Raw genomic sequence first — 20,138 nt, 5'->3', positions numbered from 1 at the left:
ACCCCAGCTCTGCATGAATAAATAAATAAATCTTAAAAAAAAAAAAAAAAAAAAACTGAAACTCCCCTTTGGTTCTTAGATGAACCTCACAAACCACGACAGCCACCTTAGCCACACTACCCTGTGTAAATGTGGACTTTAAATTTTATTTCCTGTTTATCTCCTGCCCAGATGTAGACAGTGATTACTTTGAATTGAACTTAAAGAATTGCAAATCCTGGCTGAGAAGGAGAAAAGATAGATGCTGAGATGACATAAATATCTATTTATATTAGGTATCTAGCCTCTGAAAGTGGGTGTGAAGGATGATTATTGTGATGATTGCTAATTTTGTTAAGTACTGCATTACATAAATTAATCCTCAAAATAATTTTATGAGGTAGATACAATTATATTAATTTTTTCCCCTCACTTGAGGAAACTGAGGTTCAGTTAAACCATATAAAGATCAGTTAAACAACACGCCCAAGGTCTCTAACAGCTAATAAGTAGCAAACTCAAAGTTCAAGCCTGGACTTACCCAGTTCTGACATTTCACTCTGAACCACTACTCTGACTTCTGTTTAGCAGAGAATGCTTTTTATTTAAAAGATTTATTAATGCGTAGAAGAGCTGGGGTATAGGCCATATGTGCAGGGGATGAGAGAATCCATCAGAGATAGTAGCGAGCAGAGCAGGCAGATTTACTGAACTACACTGCTGAGGGGAGTAGGGGGCAGGACAGGAGAGGTCTGCTGTGCCCTGTGGGTCACTCCCGGGCCCGGAATTGAACTCATTTGCAGTAGCTGCAGACAGCTTCATTGTGCTGGCATTTAACCCCTTGTACCGCCAGGGAAGCTCCTCAGAATGCTTTATTTTTTTCACAGTGTATCACATCCTGTGTCAAGGTGAAGCTTGCAGGCTCTGGAGTCCCTCTGTTCCCTGACAGGGTGGCTGGGAGCTAGTCTGTGCCCTCTGGGAGCTAGTCTTGCAATTTCCTGTCCTTGAATTTCTACAAATCTAAATTATTCAGTAAGTAATAACACCCCAGGGTTCTTGTGATGAATGGATCAGACTGGGTTTGCAATCTCAGTGCAGTCAAGCTGCAGTTCGTTTTCATTGTGGAAAAGGCTTGCCCTAGAGCCTTCCTGTGTTCATCAGATCTTCTCATTTCCTTATCTAATAAGTACAGGGGGGCATTTTTTAGGGACTGTATGGTCTGAAATCTAATTTAGAAAATAATATCTTTTTAAAAGAACAATCCGGAGAGTTGTAACATTTTATATTACCCAGAGCTTGGTGAATTGCCTTGGCGTCATCTTGTCTCAGAATCTTAATTCTAGAATGGAATCTTTCCTTTCCTTTTGTATAACCAAGAAGTCTACTGAATTGGTATCTTCAGCACAAAGAAATGCTTGATCATTTAAACAATGTAAGGAAAGCTTTCCCTCATATTCCCACTGGGCAGAAATTACGAAGTAGTGACAAGTAGAGCGTGTGCTGAGGCCTGTTCCTGGGGGCCAGTCAGAACAGATGGGGTGTGCTCTTCCCAACCCTGTGTTCAGTGACATAATGTTAGCAGCTTGCCATCAGTCACCATGGGAGCACTTGTGCCACATCATCTGGCCAGCAGTACAAATCTTTTCCAGTCTCAGATCCAGTCACTAGAAAACCACCATCGTTCTCAGAGAGCGAAACTTCAGGAGTAGATCCAGGGAGACACTGAATACCTCATTTTTTTTTTAAGATTTATTTATTTATGCATAAAACTGGGGTATAGGCCAGAGGTGCGGTGGGTGAGCTGATTGACCAGAGACAGAGTGGGGAGCAGAACAGGCTCAAACTTGTGCTGCACAGAGCTTCACAGTCTGGTCCAGCACCACATGAAGGAACATCGTTGAGGAAAAGCTTTTATTTCTCCATCATACCAAATAGCTAGTAGTTGTAGCATTTGTATAGTTCCTTGCAGTATAAGAGCTTTCACATTTGTTATTTCATTTCATCCATTCAGCCACTGTGTGGGGAAGATATTCTTATCTTCATTTTCTACACACAAGAAGGTAGAAACTTAGATCCTGAATACATCTAAAATGAGGTTTCACGCTCTTTCCACTATTTGAGTGATTTGCCAACAATAAACTGTAATTATTAATTAAAATTTGTTTGAAAAATCTCTCTGCCGCCAAGAAAAGAGCAGAAATACAAGAAGGTCCTATGATTGAAAACAAATGTCTGATGCCACGTCACACCCACTAGGATGCTGTAACAAAAAATACAGACGGGGCCCTCCCCGGTGGTACAGGGGGTTAAAATGTAGCACTGCAAAATAGATGCAGCTGCTTCAGTGTGAGTTTGATCACCCCTGGGGAGCTGACCCACATGGCGTGGCAGACCTCTCCTGTCTTGTCTGCTGCTCCCCTCAGCAGAGTGCTTCGTCCATCTGCCTGTGCTGCTCCCCACTATCTCTGGTGAAACCTCTCACCACCCCTGCACCTCTGTATGTATAAACAAATCTTTAACAAAAAACACAGACATGAAGTGTAGTTGGAGATGTGGAGAAAGTAGAAGTTGCTAGTGGGGCTGTAAAATAGTGCAAATTGGAAAACAATTTGCTACTTCCTCACAAAGCTATACATAAAGGTGCCACATGACCCAAAGATTCTGTACCTAGCTATATACCCAAGAGCAAAGAAAACAGAGGCTTCATAAAAACTTATCACTAATGGTTATGGCAGCATTTTATACAAAAAAAAGAAAAGTGAAAATAATCAAGATATTAATCAACTAGTCCTTCCCTGGTGGCAAAACCGGTTAGAGCACAGCACAGCAAGCTGACCGCAGCCACTTTAGTGAGTATGATCCCCCACCCCAGAGGTGACCCACAGGGTGGGGTGACCCAGCAGACCTCTCAAACCTGCCCATTGCTCCCCTCAGCAGTGTGCTTCACCAATCTGCCTGTTCTGCTCCCCACTCTGTCTCTGGTGAATACTTTCACTGACCCTGCTCCTCTGGTCTGCACCCAGTTCTGTATGCATAAATAAATCAATCTAAAAAAGATATTAATCAACTGATGAGTGAATAAATCACTTGTACTATTCAACCACAGTAGTCAACAGTAAAAATACTTATACTTGTTACAATAGAAATGAGCTTTGAAAACATTATGTTAAAAGAAAGAAATTGCACATAAAAAGCTACTTGTTTTATATAAAATGTTCAGAACAGACAAGCCCATAGAGTCATAAATAAGGTTTGAGGCTGGCTTGGCATGTGGGCAAAGGGGGCCTGGTGAGGGTAGGAAGATAGGGAGTGGCTGCTAACGAGTACAGGTTTTCTTTACTCTAAAATTGATTAAGGTGAGGCAATACAACTCTGTATATTAAAACCATCAAGTTGTGTACTTGAACTGGGTGAATTATATCATATGTTAATTATATGTAAAGTTGTTTGAAAAAAAAGATTACAGCCATGAAAAACCGTTATTTCTTGGCTTTGTTCACTAAATAAGTCTAGAAACATTGAAATCCTAGTAGCAAAGAACCCCCTTAGCATCATGATTGTCTTTTTTTTTTCTTTTCAAGAAGATTTATTTATTTATTCACATAAGAAATGGGGTGTAGGCCAGAGATACAGGGGAATGAGAGGATTCACCAGAGACAGAGTGGGGAGCAGTACAGGCAGCTCAACGAAGCACATTGCTGAGGGGAGCAGCGGGCGGATCTGCCGTGCCATGTGGGTCAGCTCCCTGGCTGGGGATGAAACTCGTGCTGCAGTGGCTTCGTATAACTTCATGGTGCTGCACTTTCACCCATTGTGCCACCAGGGAGGGCCCAATGGCTGGCACTCTTGAGGGAGTTGTATTTCTGTGGTTCTCGCCCATCACAAGCATAGGAGGTATGAGCAGAAGGGGCAGAGATGATGACACTTTTGGCTTCTCCCTTCAGGGGAACCCCAGCCTTCACCAGGGCAGTGAAGGCACCCATGGACTCCACAGCACATTCAATACCAGCATCATCCTGACTGCATTTGATGCTGGTGGCATCTTGTTCCGAGAAGATGGAGATGGGCTTTCCACTGAGGACAAGCTTCCCTTTCTCCACCTTGACTGTGCCACTGAACTTGCCATGGTGGGATCATACTGGAACAAGTCGACCATGTAGTTGCAGTCCATGGAGGAATCATTGATGACAACAATGTCCACTTGTCAGAGTTGAAAGAAAGCAGCCCTGGCGACCTGGTGACCAGGTGCCCAACTTGGCCAAAGCCATTCACACAGACCTTCGCTGTGGTACCTGAGGGACACAGCTGGCGCAGCACAGGCAGAGGCGGCTGTCAAACCAGGAAGAGCAAAGTGTCGACAGTGCTCTTCTGGAGGGGATAGTGGGTTCATGCATACAAGTTTGCAGAGACTGTAGCCTCTGGGGGTGTCCCAGGCACTAAGCTGGTACTAAAGGAGGAACAAAATAGGGTTCCTGTTCAGCCAAACAAGTAAACAGTTCATCTCAGCTGCACCTCAGGCCGGCTGGATTTCTTAAATATCTCTCATCTATGCTTTAAAATGCATTTCAGCAGCTCCTCTGGTTGCCTAGGGGTTAAGTCTCACCACTCTCACCTCTATGGCATAAGTTGACCCCTGGCAGGAAGCTGACCCACATGGTACAGCAGACCTCTCCTGTTTCACCCACTGCTCCCCTCAGCAGTATATTTCAGTAGATCTGCCTGTTCTGCTCCCCAATCTGTCTCTGGTGAATCCTCTCAGCTCCTACACCTCTGCCCTACACCCCAGTTCTTGCACGCATGCATAAATAAAATCTTTTAAAAAGTAAAATGCATTTTATATTACTTACAATATATTCTTATGTTTATATAAAATATTTTAGAACTTTTAAAAGTCATAAGAACCTGTTTGATTGTGGGAAGATGTATAGGTTTCTCAGCAGAGTTTGGCATTATAAGAGAAGAAAGCATGGAAAAACACAGAAATATATTTTCCTTTATAGGAACCAAAATACAGATGAGAATTTCTTTAGTAATAGTCACTTCTGGTTCCTCTGGGCCTCTTTCATAGCCTGTGGAATGTGAGACAGGAAGGGAAAAAAAAATCTCTACTTCCATTTTTAAGGCCTCCGGGAACATGTTGCCCATGTGAACTCAACAATGAATCAGCTGAAATGATTTGTTTATGTGGCTTTGAGAATGGATTCAGCAGATTTCTTTAATTCCAACAGTGACTAGAGTAGAAAATAATGTACTTGACCTCATTCTACATCTTGCTGGAAAATAGGATTAATGTTTACCTCAGAACAGTCATGTGAGGCTTAATGCTTCAGAGGAGGTTTTCGATGAGAGATATTTAAGAAATCCAACCTGTTTGGGGTGCAGCTGAGATGAACTGTTACTTGTTTGGCTACACAGGAACTCTTTTTTTGTTCCTCTTTTTAGCACGAACTTAGTGCCTGGGAAACCCCCAGAGGCCACAGTCTTGGCCTTTCCAAAGGCCACCTTTGGGGAATGGTTATTAGAGTCCCTGAAGTCACCATCAGGTAGTCAGTCTGCTGCCCCGGCTGGCTGGTGTGGTTGCTCCACCCAGAGCTCGCCTTCCTGCCGCTGAGATCACTCCCTTTCCCCCACACCAGAGGGTTTCTCAGGGCTGAGCAACTGCAGAAGGCAATTAGTATAAAGCGGGGAAGCAGTTCAGCCTCAGAACTTGGCACTGGAAGAACTGGAACTCAAATTGCACATCTGTTGGGAGAAGGGAACAATGGGAAGAATAACTGCTTAGTGGACATTTAAAAACTAGTCTGCGAAAGCAGCCATTATGGCCCTTTTTTTTTTAGCCCAAGGTAAGGAACACTGTTGAAATTCTCCTCAGATAACAGGTGGGAGTGAAGAGATTCATTTATAACTTACTGGGATTCATTTATAACTTACTGGAAGCACAAAGAGAAGCTTTTATTGTTGATAGCTCCGCTGGGTGGATGCCAGGGATGCGTCCCGGAGGAACTGTGCAGCCCAGCTGTGGCACACACAGCGCTGCCTGCGTCCTTTCTATGCTGACTGCTTTCTCAGAAATTATATCAGGGCACAGCATTGAAAGGCCCAGTGTGCTTAGAACAATTATGGAGGCTTTAGGGAAATCCCAGTATAAGGAACCATTGCGAGGGAAATGGAGACGAAGCATATTCACTGGCTTTGTATGCAGCTTCTGTTCAGTCTGTGCGGGGAAACTGCTGGAGAAGCTCCACGTGGCCATCCAATCGCCATCCTTCCTGTTCCTTTGAAACTATAAATTCAAGCTTTCTGCAAATGCCTCCAGGCCCCTTCAGGGGTGAGGGAGTGTAAGGAGCACATCGCTGCCAAGATATTTTTGGGCTTGAGGGGATGTTTTTCAAATTCTGAACTGAAAGGAGGGGAAAGGGACAGGGTGGGTATGTTCTGAGGGTTTGGAAAGAAGGGAGAGTGAGGAGAGAAGAGAGAAATAGGTGTTTTAAGGAAGTGGCCATTTAGCATGCAGAAAATGCATAGATTTTCTTAGAATCAACAGAGTCGGGAAATGAACTTTAGATATGATATCCTAGTCCCTCCCTGGTCATCTCAGTGAGGGAGAACCTTAGATCTGGAAAGTGGAAAGAACTGTCCAGGGGCCAAGCCACGTGGGGGCAGAGCAGGCAGGAGTCAGATGGCTCACTCTGCCGCGGCTCCCACCACATTTCCATCCAGCCCCACCCCCCACCCTCATTGCCTACAGCCCGGGTTCCTCATCCTTTACTCTGAGGGTTTGGACAAAGGGATCAGCCAGCAGGTGGGCTGGAATTTGACACAACTGCCTTCTAGCCCCTGGCTTCTATATTCATGTCCTAAAATAAATACATCAACTCTGTCTTTCAACCCGCTCTTACTTTTTAAATCATCCATTTGGAAAATATGCCACAAATGTCTAAGAAGAGGAAAAATGCCACATTTTTTCCCTTCCAAAGCAAACCACATTCTACTGAGTTTTAGGAGACTCACATCCTGCACACGCCGCTGGCGCCCAGGGGCGACCGCTGCAGGCACGTGTTCCTCGCCACAGGGAGAGTTGGTCTCCCCATAGAAACCCGAGTCCTGAGGATTTTAGCAAGATGCAGGGTGCTGTTAGAGAGGACATGGAACTCAAGATGTTGGTTCTCTCCAATGAGCTGGTTGTGTGTAGAGGTGGTTGAGGTAATATTAAATATAATAGTGTGTGTCCAGAGCTCCGCCTCAACTCTTTATTTTTTAATTGAAAAAAAAGTTTTAAAAAGGTGTAGGCCAGACCTGTACCCCAGCTCTGTATGTATAAATAAAATAAATAAATCTTAAAAAAAAAAAAAAGAAGATTAGAAACTCATTTTCTAGAAGTGTGGGTATCAGCCAGAAGCTTTCAACATGTTGTCTCAGGGGATCAGGACTTACAGTGGGCAGGAGAGATACTGCCCTTAGAATTTTAACTTTTAAAGTTGTGAATTACATGCATATAGTATTTTGCTGACCTAATTCTTTTTCAAAATAAAAGCTTGCTTATAACAACAACAAAAAAAAGGGTGTAGGCCAGAATCTTCTCTGGCGAGAAGATTCACCAGAGATAGAGTGGGGGGCAGAACAGGCAGGTCTACTGAAGTACACTGCTGAGGGGAGCAGTGGGTGAGACAGGAGAGGTCTGCCGCGCCATGTGGGTCAGCTCCCTGGGCAGGATCAAACTCCAGTTGCAGTGGCTGCAGCTAGCTTCATAGAGCTGCGCCTTAACCTGTTGCGCCACCAGGGAGGGCCCTGATAGGTACTTTTATTATCTCCACTTTTAACTTCAGGAACTCAATAATAGAGAAATTGAGCCATTTGCCTAATGTCACTTCGTTAGCAAGTAGGAGAGCCCGGGTTTGAGCATAGTGTGATTCTAGAAGTTATAAACTTAAAGAAGTATAAATCATGGTTATTATCATCAGTAAATTTACAGTCTAGTTGGGGGAGATGTGACCTTGCACAGATTGCACTGGTAACTTATCTTTAGATAAGCATATATAATTAAGTGCTAAATTGGGTGTCATTTGCTAAGAATGCTTTGGGAGTTCAGAGGGTGCAAGGAGACTTGAGGCATGAACCAAGGCAGCTGGGCCTCCATTGAAGCTGACCCTTGCATGGTCTCTGAGATGTGCAGGAAGAAAGAACTGCCCCAGGCCAGGGGTGACAAAGGAGCAAGAAAGAGGAGAAAGGTCTGTGCTGGAAGGCGGAGCAGCCAGCTTGACCAGAACTGGGAGGAGCTGATGGGAATAGCTGGCTCAGCTACCAAGGCCTTTAACACAAGGCAGCGTTAGGCTGCCTGCATTAGGGAGGAGAGTCTGTAGAGATGCTGGATCAATAAAATAGTATTACGTAGGAGATGTTTAAAGTACATGTATTTGGCAGGGTGGAGCGTACCCATCTTATTACAAGTGCAGATGACATAAAGCTTGGAAAAACATATGGAATTATACTAGGTTGTTACCAATTCTTATTCTCAAAATTACCGTTTATTCTTTTTGACCTTTATGACCTATTTTCTCATTTACTTTACATTAGCAAGTTCAACCAAATTTGTCTTTTTAATACTTTTCAAATACATCTACTATTCCACACTTCCATTATAGACTTAACTTTGGCTACCACACTGAGGGGGAGGGGAGGTGTCAGAAAGGCCTTCCTGGGAGAGATTTTTCCAGAAACCTGAGAAGCAAGTTAAGCAGCTAAGAGGAGATGGAGGGGGGACAGGACTGAGGAGGGAGAAGAAAAAAAAGAAGGGAAAGAGAATAACTGGACAGAAGAAAGCAAAAACCCAACAAACCAATAACAGACAGAAGGTGGCAATAGACCTGGGATGTACAATAGTACTAGATATTTTAACACCTTTATTTGATATGCAATTCATAGACCATATAACATGCCTTATGAAAGTGGTTTTTAGTAAATCCAGGTTTTTGTGACCATCAACACAGTAAATTTTAGAACGTCTTCATCATACTGATGTCTACCTCGCCTCCAGTTCCTGGTAATTTGTTGATTATGGAGTTGCCTACTCTGGACATCTCGTACAAATGGAATCATATACTATGTGGTCTTTTGTGACTAGATTCTTTCGTAAGTGCTAGGTTTTGCAATTCAATGATTTGTTATTAAAACCAATGGCTAACCTACACATTTTCAAATGTATTGGAAAGGAATACCAGCTAATATTTGGGAAATAGGCAGTGGAACATGAGGCTAGAGAGGGATTAAAGACCCAGCCAGGAGTCAGCAAGCTTGAATTCTAGTCTTGATTCTGCTGAGATACACTGCTGAGGGGTGCAGGGGGGGAGATAGGAGAGATCTGCCTTGCCTTGGGGGTCAGCTTCCTGGGCGGCATTGAACTTGGCAGTGGCTGAAGACAGCTTCATGGGCTGAGATTTAACCCCTTGTGCCACCAGGGAGCCTTGATTTCAAGGGGTATATATGAGGGCTCCTCTCGGGATCATAGATTGCCGTCTGTAAAATAAGAAGTATGGAGTTAGAGTAGCAGTTTTCAGTTTTCTGTGTGCAGTAGAACTGTCAAGCTTCCTGAAAACCCCGAGATGTTTCAGAATTCCTACGGTGAACTTATTGTTTGCCAAAGATTAGGTGTCTCAGGGCTTTAGCTTTCCTTTTGGATCTGACATACTAGGTCAGTTTACTTCCCAGTGCATTCTGCCTGAGCCACGCCTGTGGTTTTGGTCCTTTGGCTTGACTCGGGCGAGAGCACCTTACGGGGATGCTCTGATGTAGCAGTTGTTAGCGGCAGCAGCCGCTGTGAGTCACAGTCCCAACTAAGAGCATTCGTCTTCCCTGACACCTGTCACTTGGTAGAGGGCAGAAATAACTGAAAATAAGGAGCGAGCTATGTGAGTAACAGCGTGTATATGGAGTAGTGTCAGCGCTGAAATCTATGTGTATGTGTGTGTGGGGGGGAGGTTGGTTGTGGATACTTCACTTTTTTTTTTTTTAGAAAACTTCTCAGGGACAGCTGGTCAAATTCCTAACTTGTGAGGCTGCTTGGATAGCAGTGGTTGAGTTTTAAAACAGAATAGCACTTACTGGAAGCTTTGAGCAGATGGGAAAAAATACAGAACACTCCTTCAGGGAAAGCTCCACGCTCCCCATTCTGTTGACATGAAAAATGTTGACATTTGGATCCTTCTTGAGTGTTAACAATTCAGTGCTCTTATTTCTTTTTGTCTTTCTTTAGCTGTCAAACACCTTCTTAAACCGGGGAGGGGAGAACTAAAATTATAACACTGGCCTCCACTTGAGAAAAAAATAGAAAACGAAACCTCACAAATGTAAATGAATTAAATTAACACTGGCTGTTACCTAATAGTGCCCAGAGCAACAGGGGAGGGCCTTGCTTCCTTTAGTTTAGTGACAAAAATAACCTTCAGTGAGTGATTTCATGGCCAACTTCTTTTTAGTAGATATAAAATAATTCTATTCTATAAACTTTAAAATACCTTTCTTCTTGTGTTTATGTTTTTCATGTTCTATTTCCTTTCATCCCACCATTTCTGTACATAATATTCTGCCCTTCATCTGTCCTTAAACCTACTCTGTTTGATTGATTCCAAGATCTATATTTTTTGCTTTTTAATATATTTGAGCTCAGGAAGCATCTTATAATCAGCTGTTGCTGACATTCAGTGAAACACTGTAAGTTCTTTCTGAATGAGCAGTTACCTCTGCTAGTCACTTAATGACAATCTTCTTCCCAACAATTTGGCTTCAATTCATGGATCACATAGAGAGTATTGCCTTATTTTTTAAAACCATTTGAAATGTATATAATTCCAATATTTCTGGTATCTGTGTTTGCAAGAAATGATGTATATAGTTGTGATCTTAATGACTATGTAATATTCCACTACACGAATATATCATAATTCTATTAACGTATCCCTATTTGGTATTGTAAATTACACTTAGGGCCCCCCTGTGACCTAGGGGTTAAGCCTCAGCATTATCACTGCTGAATTCTATCCCCTGCCAGGGAGCTGACCCACATGGCTGGCAGACCTCTCTTGTCACTCCAGCTGCTCCCCTCGACAGTGTATTTCAGTAGACCTGCCTGTTCTGCTCTCTACTCTGTCTCTGGTAAACCTTCTCTACTGCACCTCTGGCCTACATGCCAGTTCTTCCAGTAAAAAAAAAATAAATTACCCTTAGATATGCTAGAATAGTTGTTAGTGAATGTTACTTATACCATTATTTCGCTATGATGTTTCTGAAAGTAGAGACTGATTACCAGTATTATCCAGGCCTGTGTCTTATACTCTATCCAGGGACCAGGTGGGGGGGATCCCACCACCGAGATGGCAAAGGTCAAGAGAATAGATTCTCAAAACAAAACAAAAAACAATAGCCCTACTACCAGAACAGGAAAGGATGCTGGGGTGATATTCTCTCCTGAAAGTTCTCCCCCATTTCCCCAAATTGGCAAATTGTCATGTAAATGCTAAATCCAGTGGGTTTTTCATATTTTAACTTGGGACATTTGATTCTGTTGACCCATTGCTTCTTGATAGATTCTCTGGGAAGTATTTTCTCCTGTTTCTTCTCCTATCTTTATGGCCAGGCTCAATGTCTTTTGCAGGCTCATGCTTTCTCTTCTTCTCCATGCAAAGCGTGCCTGGGCATCTTCTCCGTCATCTTCTGCTTTCACCTCATGCTCTTCCAGTTGTCTGAATCACCACGCGTGTGTTGGTGAACTGGCGACCCACACACCACCACACCACGCTCTTTTCTCAGCCTTGGTTTCCTGGACAGCACAACCAGAAAGTTTCACAGAAACTCTGAATCCACCTGATTCCCAAAAAGGAAAACTCTTCCCCCCCACCTAGGTCCTCACGCTGAAGACTGGAAGTCAGTTCAATTCCTCAACACGTAACTAGCACTGAGTCAGGCTAATTCTGCCTTAGCTCTCCATAGCTCATATAACTCTCCATGTTCATATAACTCCTTTCATTTAGAATTTTTTCCTTTACCTAAAATGATAACTTTTTATTTTAAATTTTCAAATATATATAGAGTATACTGAATCTCTAAATATTCATTATCTGGATTTAACAATTATTAACCCTGTTATTCCTACAGTATTTTAGAACAAATCCCAACATCATGACCTCTCGCCTCCAAACACTTCAGTATGTGGCTTTGTTGCTACTAAAGTTGCCTTGTCTCACCTAACAAAAAGAACAAGAAAGCCTTAATTTCACCTGTGCTCTGTCTCCCATATTTTCTCTTTGCAGTTCATCTGTTTGAATAGAATCCAGCTGTGTCCATACATTGCACTTACTGGAAGTTTCTTGGAAACAAAACCAGCCCCTCCCTTTGAGCGTTCTCATTGGTTTGTTGAAGAAACTGGGTCAACTGCCTGTCTGTAAATTTTGGCAGTTCTCTCCTGAGATCACTACCTTGGGTCCAGCCCTCCCCACCCCTTCCACAGCCCACCGCCTTCACTGCCTGGGGTGGAGGGGGGGAGAGGGCTCTCTCTCCACTGCAGTTCAGAGCACACTCTCCTGCTTGGAATTCTTCAGTGGCATCCACACACTGCCAGGATAAAATCAATCTTTTTACTTTGCCGTATGACATTTTCACTGAGCTCTACTACCTCAGTTTCCAACACATCTTCGGCTGATGTTTTCTCATACTAAGCAGAATAAAGACCTCTTTTCCCAACACCAGGCTCCCTACCTGAATGCCCGGGTGTCTCTCACTTTCATCTGGAAAATAACCTCCTTCATGTCCCGAAGTTCAGCACATTCTTCTGTAATGTTTTTTCCTGATTCCTTCAATTCCAGCCAAGGAAAATGGACCACCTCCCTCTCCCCTCCCATCCAGACCCCCACAGTGTTTACTGCACCTGTGTATTTAAGCCACCAACTCCAAAGCCTTCTGCTGGGTCCTGACCTTTGTAGTAGTCTGATCATCCCAGGGCTTGCAAAAGTGGGCTTTTACTCAATGCTCATGCTTGGTGAGCACGAATGAATGGTAAGTGAGTGGGGTTCACCACCGCCTGGGAAGCACCGGATTTGTTCCTAGTAGGACTTCTAACGTGTTTTCCCGTGGAGGGCTCTGGAGGCTGTGGGCACAGGCAAGGACCGGCCTCTCCTATTCCAGACCAGGCCCAGCACTCTGGCCAAGTTCCAGCCCTGTGTCCCTATGGACTCAGGTTCTATTATAAGGTCACTGATTCTCTTAGAGGGCAGCATTTCTGAACAATACCATCCTGGGTGAGGAGAATTCCTGCCTCTAAGAAATAAGCTGTTTTTCCTGGTCAACACGGTTTAGTGTCAAGCCCAGTATGAACTGGGGAAAGGCGGGCTAGTGACCAAGTCGAGCAGCAGGCTGCGTTCGGGCACAGGCGTTTCATGTCCAGTGACTAATCTCGGGATGCTGTGTGTGGCATCTCCCCCTTTGGCCTGTATATTTTGATTGTCCAAGCAGAGATTCTGGACTGCCTGACCCCTGCCATCATTCCCAGCTCCATTATTTTATTATCTAATTCTTTCTAAGAACAACATAATTTTGTAAAAATATAATAAAGCTTCAAGAATGATTGGTGGCATTTTACAGACGTGGAAACTGAGGGCAGAGGAGGGAATTGCCCTTCAGACACAACGGAGGCGGCACCTAAGCTCAGTGCTGCCGGAGCTGTTCCACTGAGCGATCGATGTGTGCGGGCTCCCGGGCAGAACTGCAGTGTCTTTCCCTTTAGAGAGCGGGCCTGCCCCACCCCCAACCCCCCTTACCCCACTAGGCCTTCGAGGCAAAATACAAAACAGAACACAAAGGTCAGAGTATTAATATGAAAAATGCTAGCACTGCGCATTCACTCCCACAGCAAGTGAGCGGTGTATTGAAAGTAAGAAAAGTCAGCGGTGGCAGCCTGCGGGGGGCACAGAGGAAAAGAGCCTGGGAGAAGGGGAGCCGACTTTCCGGTTAGGGTTGCATTTCGGTGTCCCTGGACCATCATGGGGGTGGGGCCCTGATCCCAAGGGCATAATGACAAGGTCAGCCTCATCTCTTCTCTCTGTTCTTGGCAACAGCCAGTCTAGCCAGAAGAGCAGTCTGTCAAGTCTAATTAGAGGAGAGAAAATGAACAATAGGCGTCCGGCTCTAAAATGACAGCCCCGTTGAATGAAGCAGGGGAGTTTGCAAGGAATACATGCTTTGTGTGCTTGGAACTGCTGGCTGCCTCAGATGGATCCTGTCTGAACTCGAAGTGCAGAAGAACTTAAACGGGATTCTTATTTACTTCCCCAGAAATCTCCAGTTCCTGCGCTCTTCCGCGCTCGCGCCTCAGCGTAAAAGCCGAGAATCTGGCTCCATTTCAAAGGTGAGGCTGTGAATGAAAATAGTTTTATCATGTGGTGTGGATATGCATGTGTGCAGCTGATATTTATGCATTTATTCATGTTTGTGTTTGGTGCTTCATTTTAGCCATAATATCGCGTATTATTATTTCTCTGAGTGTTTTGCGTAATTGTTTTTTATTATAATTGTTTATTATAAAGGCTGCAGTTGGATTCTCGACATTTCAGGCAGCCTAAAATTTTAGTGAGAACACAAATAAACACATTTTAAGATGCAAAATAAAAATTAATTATATTTTGACTTATATTCTAAATGACCTCTCTGATTTGGATATTTTAGTTCCTGCATCAAAAGTGGGTTTCATAGGGAAAGGGTGTGTTTTTGTAGGTGGAATAAAATAAATTTCTTAGACATGTGAATACTGGAGACTAGTGGTTTATTAATTCAACTCTGCGTCAGCGGGGGACAGTGAGACCTCTTAAAGGGTGAGAAAAAAAGATTCTCTGACGGGGAGGAGAGAATGGGAAAGCACCCGCAGAAACAATGGGTCATTTTAAAATCTCAATCTGCATGGTTTTGCTTTTCTCTCCCATGCTTTGTCTCAGCTAATCCCAGTCACTCAGTGAAGTGTGTTAACGTTATTTCCATTGTGCAGGCAAAGAAAGTAAGGCCCTGAAAAATTAGCCCAAGGATACAGAAAAATGCAGCCAGACCTTGACCCCAGGCTGTCTGACGTCTGAGCACTGTACTTCTGGCAGTCAGGAGACATTAAATTTAAAAAAATCATTCCGTTCATAATAGTAAATTCAATACGAGGACTCTGATCACTTGGTCTCACAGGATGTGGGCAAGGCAGTTATCTGAGTTACTCAAGTGGTTGACCTTTATTTTCTAACATCACTTTTTCTGTTCTTTTTCCTTTTAACGTACACATTATTTGAATAAACTGCCTTGCAAAATGACAAAGGAAAAGTCTGTCGATGCAGTGTACCTTATCTGGGCACCCAGTCCTCTCCCCAGAGAAACCAGTTATCAGCTTGGGGTACAAACTGCTGTGGGGTTGGCAGACGTGTGTGTGTTTGTGCCATATTGTTGGTGTGACTTTTTAAAATACAGATTCCACCATACTGTTCATTTTATTCTGCAATTTGTAAAAGCTTTCTATACCTCAGAGGTCTTTTCATGTTAATAAATTACTAGCATTTGGGGCACAGGACACACGAACCCAGCTTATCCTTTTAAGTGTCCCAGAGTGTCCCAGGCATCGTCACGTCCACTGTCTCCTCTCTACTACGCCTGTGCTTCTGAAATGACTTACATGACCCCGCCAGTCAACAACGGACCCAATTTATGCTTATGTGGATGGGGCAGAGCGGGCTTCCAAGCTCCGCGGGGTGCTAGGAAGGAAGGCAGGCGGGAAGAACCCCTTGGACACCCCAAGCTGCGCTTGAGGCCCGGGACAGGCACAGTGCTAGCAGATCTGTTACGTTTCAGCCTCTGAACTTCAGAATTTATGTTTTTTTAAACTCCCCTGTTCTCTAGAGAGGTAGTCCTTACATCTAAGAGCTCAGTACATACTTGCCAGGGTGCTGTGAGGTCTACATGAGCTGGCATACAGGTAAGCACAGCAAAACCAAGCAGACTGATACACGGAAGTCGCCGTGTATCCCCCAACTCTCTCCCATTTGAGAGGCTGTGTTTTGGGGACACATAGGAGGGTGGTTAGGAGGTGGGGCTGTGCCTATGGGGTTCCTGGGTGTTTTAGAGGAGGAACATGCCAAAAGGATAGACTTGGAGGCTGGGGTGACATGTGGATTCAAGTCCTGTGGTGGCTGGGCATTAGCCATGTTACTTGGATAATATTTTGTTCTATGTAAGATCAGGAGAGTGATAATAGGAAGCTTCACCTGTGGGGTTGTGGGGAGGAGTTAAGAGATCACGTAGGGAAAGCAGTTGCCCCATTTCTGGTATAAAGAAAAGTCACCAGCTGTCAGGGTCAGGCAGACAAGGGGCAGCACCCCACTGGCCTTTCTGTCTGGGACGGAAACTCCAGTCGCCTTGGAAGTGGCTTGTCTCAGGGTGGGCCTTGTCTCAGGGTGGGCACTGAGCCCCTCTTTAGCCCTTTAGCTCACGCTTTTTTTTTTTTTTTCACGCTTTTCTTTTTAAAGCCAGTTTTCCCTGTCACCTACTGCATGTCCAGTGCCGTGCTGGGCACTGTGTGGGCCATCCAAGAAGTGTAAGACAAGACTGTGGCCCTCAAAGTGCTTACGGTTTTTAAACTGCAATGTCTTGCTGTGCAAGGCTAGAACAGAAAGTGACCCTGAAGCTGTCATATGAGCAACATTCTATAATGCATTGTCCCGTAACGTAATAACTTACCCGAAGGTAGTGTTACAGATACAGGTATCCGTCGGCTACTTTATCACATTTTTCTGTTAATTACAAACGTGCACGTGTGTATAATCTAGATAATTCTTTAACACCTCCCTACCCTTTTTTGTCTAGCTTCAGAATTATTTTAGAAGCTCACCTGGGTTTCATGAGCCACCAGCTGCCAGCTGCCTCCGCTGGTCTCTTGGCGGGGGTGGCTCTGGTGTCCTCCTCAGGGTGGGAGGAAGGATGAGGCCCCCAGGAGCTGGCAGAGAAAGCTGCTCTTCACAGGCCTCGGGAGAGGATGAGTAAAAGTGGATATTATTGTTACACTGTGCAAAATAATTGATACTTATTAGAGTAGGTGTAAAGACCCAGATGAAGGGATTAAAATGCCCTTATTTGGGGGGTCCGTTCCTAAGAAATTAACCTGTAGTATTTCCAACACATCAGCCTAGTCTTTCTCAGCCTAGCGAGCTTTCTGTGACCCACAGACACCATTTTCCATTGTGCCTGTGAACCCATCCCAGCCAGTCCAAACTGGAATTCCCGGCCCACATAAAAGGCCCCTCAGCTGTCAAGCTCAGAAGCCATGGAAGGCTTTTGGTTTAAGATTCAGTCCAGGCAGCAGATGCTAGGGGTGGGGAGAGGCAGGCCTGTTCCTGATGCAAGAACAGACACTCTTTGTCTTACTTCCACTGTTAAATTAGAGGCAGGCAATATGGATGTTTTTACTTTTAAAGGAGCTATGTTAAACTGTGCCTACAAGAAAAAACAGTCTACAAAGGTGTGATTTCTCAGAGAGTCCTTTTACTCCTAGAGGGATTCCTTAGGAAAGGAATTTACTCACTAATCATTCCTCGGTGAAGAAGAGTCTTAAGCCTAAGGCATCGTACATGTAATTATTAGGGTGGCCTCCGCTTTCTAAAAACCACCTTTTTCTTTTTATCTGATAGATGGGCACTTTTCTGAAGTTTTTGCTTAGAAACCAAGAATAAAAAAATTACAATTTAGAATTTTAAAAATAGCTCACCCTGAATTTCCGAGTTCAGGTCTCCAAAAAATGCGGTCTGAATCATCTTTGGCAATTCATTTATTTTGCCCTCCTTGAGAGGTAAAAGCAGCTAGTACGTGAGACCTGAGAGGGAGCTTATTTTCCAGGGAAGAACAAAGAGCAAGAGAGTGCCCCTCCCCCTTGGAGAAGCTGCTCGCTTTGTCTGAGGGGTGCCCTTGCCAGCAAGCACAGGCAGCAGCGCCAGGTCTCTGCAGGGCAGGCTGCAGCACTTGGCTCGGCAGTCTGGCGGTTTTGGGGGTGAGCCCTGCCCACAGCGTTTCAGTGTTATCTGATGCCCTTTCCTGTATCCTCACCGTGAAGGTCACTTTATAACACAGCAACACTTAGGGAGAAGGTCCCCTCTTTACCTGCTTTTCCATAGGAAAATGTCAGCCTTCTGGCAGCCCTCCCTGACTCACTGAGTAGGTATGGATAACTGAAAATAAAGTCTACTAGGCATTCAAACAAAAAGTTTATTAGATAATCAAAGTGATTATCCCAGGATACAATCTGATTTCATTGAGAGGTTTGAATTTAGCTTCTATGTGGTTGTGGTATTTTGTTTGCAGTTTTTAAGATTTACTTATTTATGCATACAAAAGCTGGGGCACAGGCCAGAGGTGCAGGGGTGAGAGGATTCCCCAGAAACAGAGCAGGGAGCAGAACAGGCAGATCTATGAAGCACACTGCTGAGAGGAGTGGACAAGATAGGTCCGCTGCGCCATGTGGCTCACTCCCTGGGTGGGGATCGATTCATGCTGCAGTCACTGCTGATAGCTTAAAAGTGCTGAGACTTTAACCCATGCGCCACAACTCAGGCTCCACAAAAGCATTCCATTTTCCTTATCTGCTCCTGGGTCACCAGTGGATCCTGCACACAGGGTGGCTTCACTCTCTTGCCTCCTGAGGGGTGGGTCCCCAGAAAATGTTATGGTGTGTTCAATGGCCATTGCTCTTCTTGTCCTCAAAGACTGTGCCCTCAGTGATCTAGTTGGATCTAGGCTGTGCAAGCCACAGTGCAAGTGGTCACTTACAGGCTCAGGAGGCCAGATCTTCCTTCTTGGGGAGCCTCAAAAGGCCTTCTGTTATAGTTCCTATTTTATGGTGGGCTCCTAATTTATGGTGTTTCTGGTGCCACTGTCTAAACAGAGGGCCTGTGTTTTTAAAACTAAGTCAGCTTTTACATCACGGGTCATCTTTCTGTGTATGACCTCCCCTTAAGTATGACCTCCCACCAATAATCCACCCGCACCTCCCACTCCCGTCAGTCCCCCTCCTCCCCCGCTGCAAAACGCAGATCCGTGGGCCACAGGCCTTGTCTTTTCCCTGGAACCTGTCGTTTCCCTGGTGAGGACCCCAGCAGACTGGGCTGCTCTAGTGGCCAGGTGCAACTGTGAGGCCACCCGGAGGCAGGAATGAGGTTCAGGAGGCTCAGGAACCTCTCCTAGCAGAGGGCCCGCTTTGAACGGGAGTCTATGATTATAATTTACACTCTGATGGGAAAAGGGAATCTCTCTCAGAAAACAGGCCCTGAAAACAGCATAAGCCACATAAAACTGTGCACGCAGGGGTCTTTGCCGGCGGCTAGAGGAAACCGGAGACACACCAGGCTTACACTTCCGCCGTGAGTCTCAGAAGTGGAAGAATAAGGGGGAGAGGCTTATGAGAGCTTCAGCTTCGCTGGAGCAACGCAAAAGACAGGGTCGCGTGAGAACACGTCTACTGAGCGAGGGCCAGCGCTCTGTGCGGCGTGAAGCCCGGGAAGCTGCAGTCGCATCTTGGAGGTGACAGTTCTGGGCAAGGGCGCCAGCTCAAGACAAGTGCAAGTCGGCATCTCTCCTAGGGCGTCAGTGGGCCGGGGTGGGGGGGGAGGTGGTACCACCATCCTCTCCCAGTGGATGGCGATGACGTGTTCTAAGCAGATGGTTGCAGAGGCTCCTGTCAAATGAGTGAAGAGAAAAAGGAAGTGGGGAGAGGAGGAGGGACTTTAGAAAAGCCACTGCAGCAATCCTGGAATAAAAATGCGAGCCACAGCGAGACTGGGCAGCCCAACTCGGCCCCCGGCCGTTGTCTCCGAGTTGCTTCCGAGAAGCTCTCTTAGTATCGTCAGAGATTAAAGCAGCCAGGGTACATCAAGAGACAGCCTCTCAGGTTCTAGTGTCCTCTCCTCGGGATCGTCTTAACAATTTGACCGCACAAGTCGAACACACCCCTAAGAGCCCCAGGAAGCCTCAGAAACGGCCGGCGCTCTGCCGCGGCGCCTGCCCTGCGGGGCGGGGCCTCTGGCTTTCTCTTCCCCACAAAAGGCTGCTCTGCCTGTGCCTGCCACTTTCGGATTTGCCGAGCCGGGGCCCCAGCGCGCCGC

At 45.2% G+C, this 20,138-nt stretch overlaps 1 pseudogene; it reads right to left on the bottom strand.

Annotated features, from left to right (window-relative positions):
• Nucleotides 1–2,763: 2,763 nt before the first annotated feature.
• Nucleotides 2,764–20,138, bottom strand: part of LOC105854332 — a 37,518-nt pseudogene continuing 20,143 nt past the window's right edge.

This window comes from Condylura cristata, unplaced genomic scaffold, assembly GCF_000260355.1.
Source record: "Condylura cristata isolate star-nosed mole 26May11 unplaced genomic scaffold, ConCri1.0 scaffold00034, whole genome shotgun sequence".
In the NCBI taxonomy this organism is placed as follows: Eukaryota; Metazoa; Chordata; class Mammalia; order Eulipotyphla; family Talpidae; genus Condylura; species Condylura cristata.
This window is presented reverse-complemented; position numbering and strand designations above follow the sequence as displayed.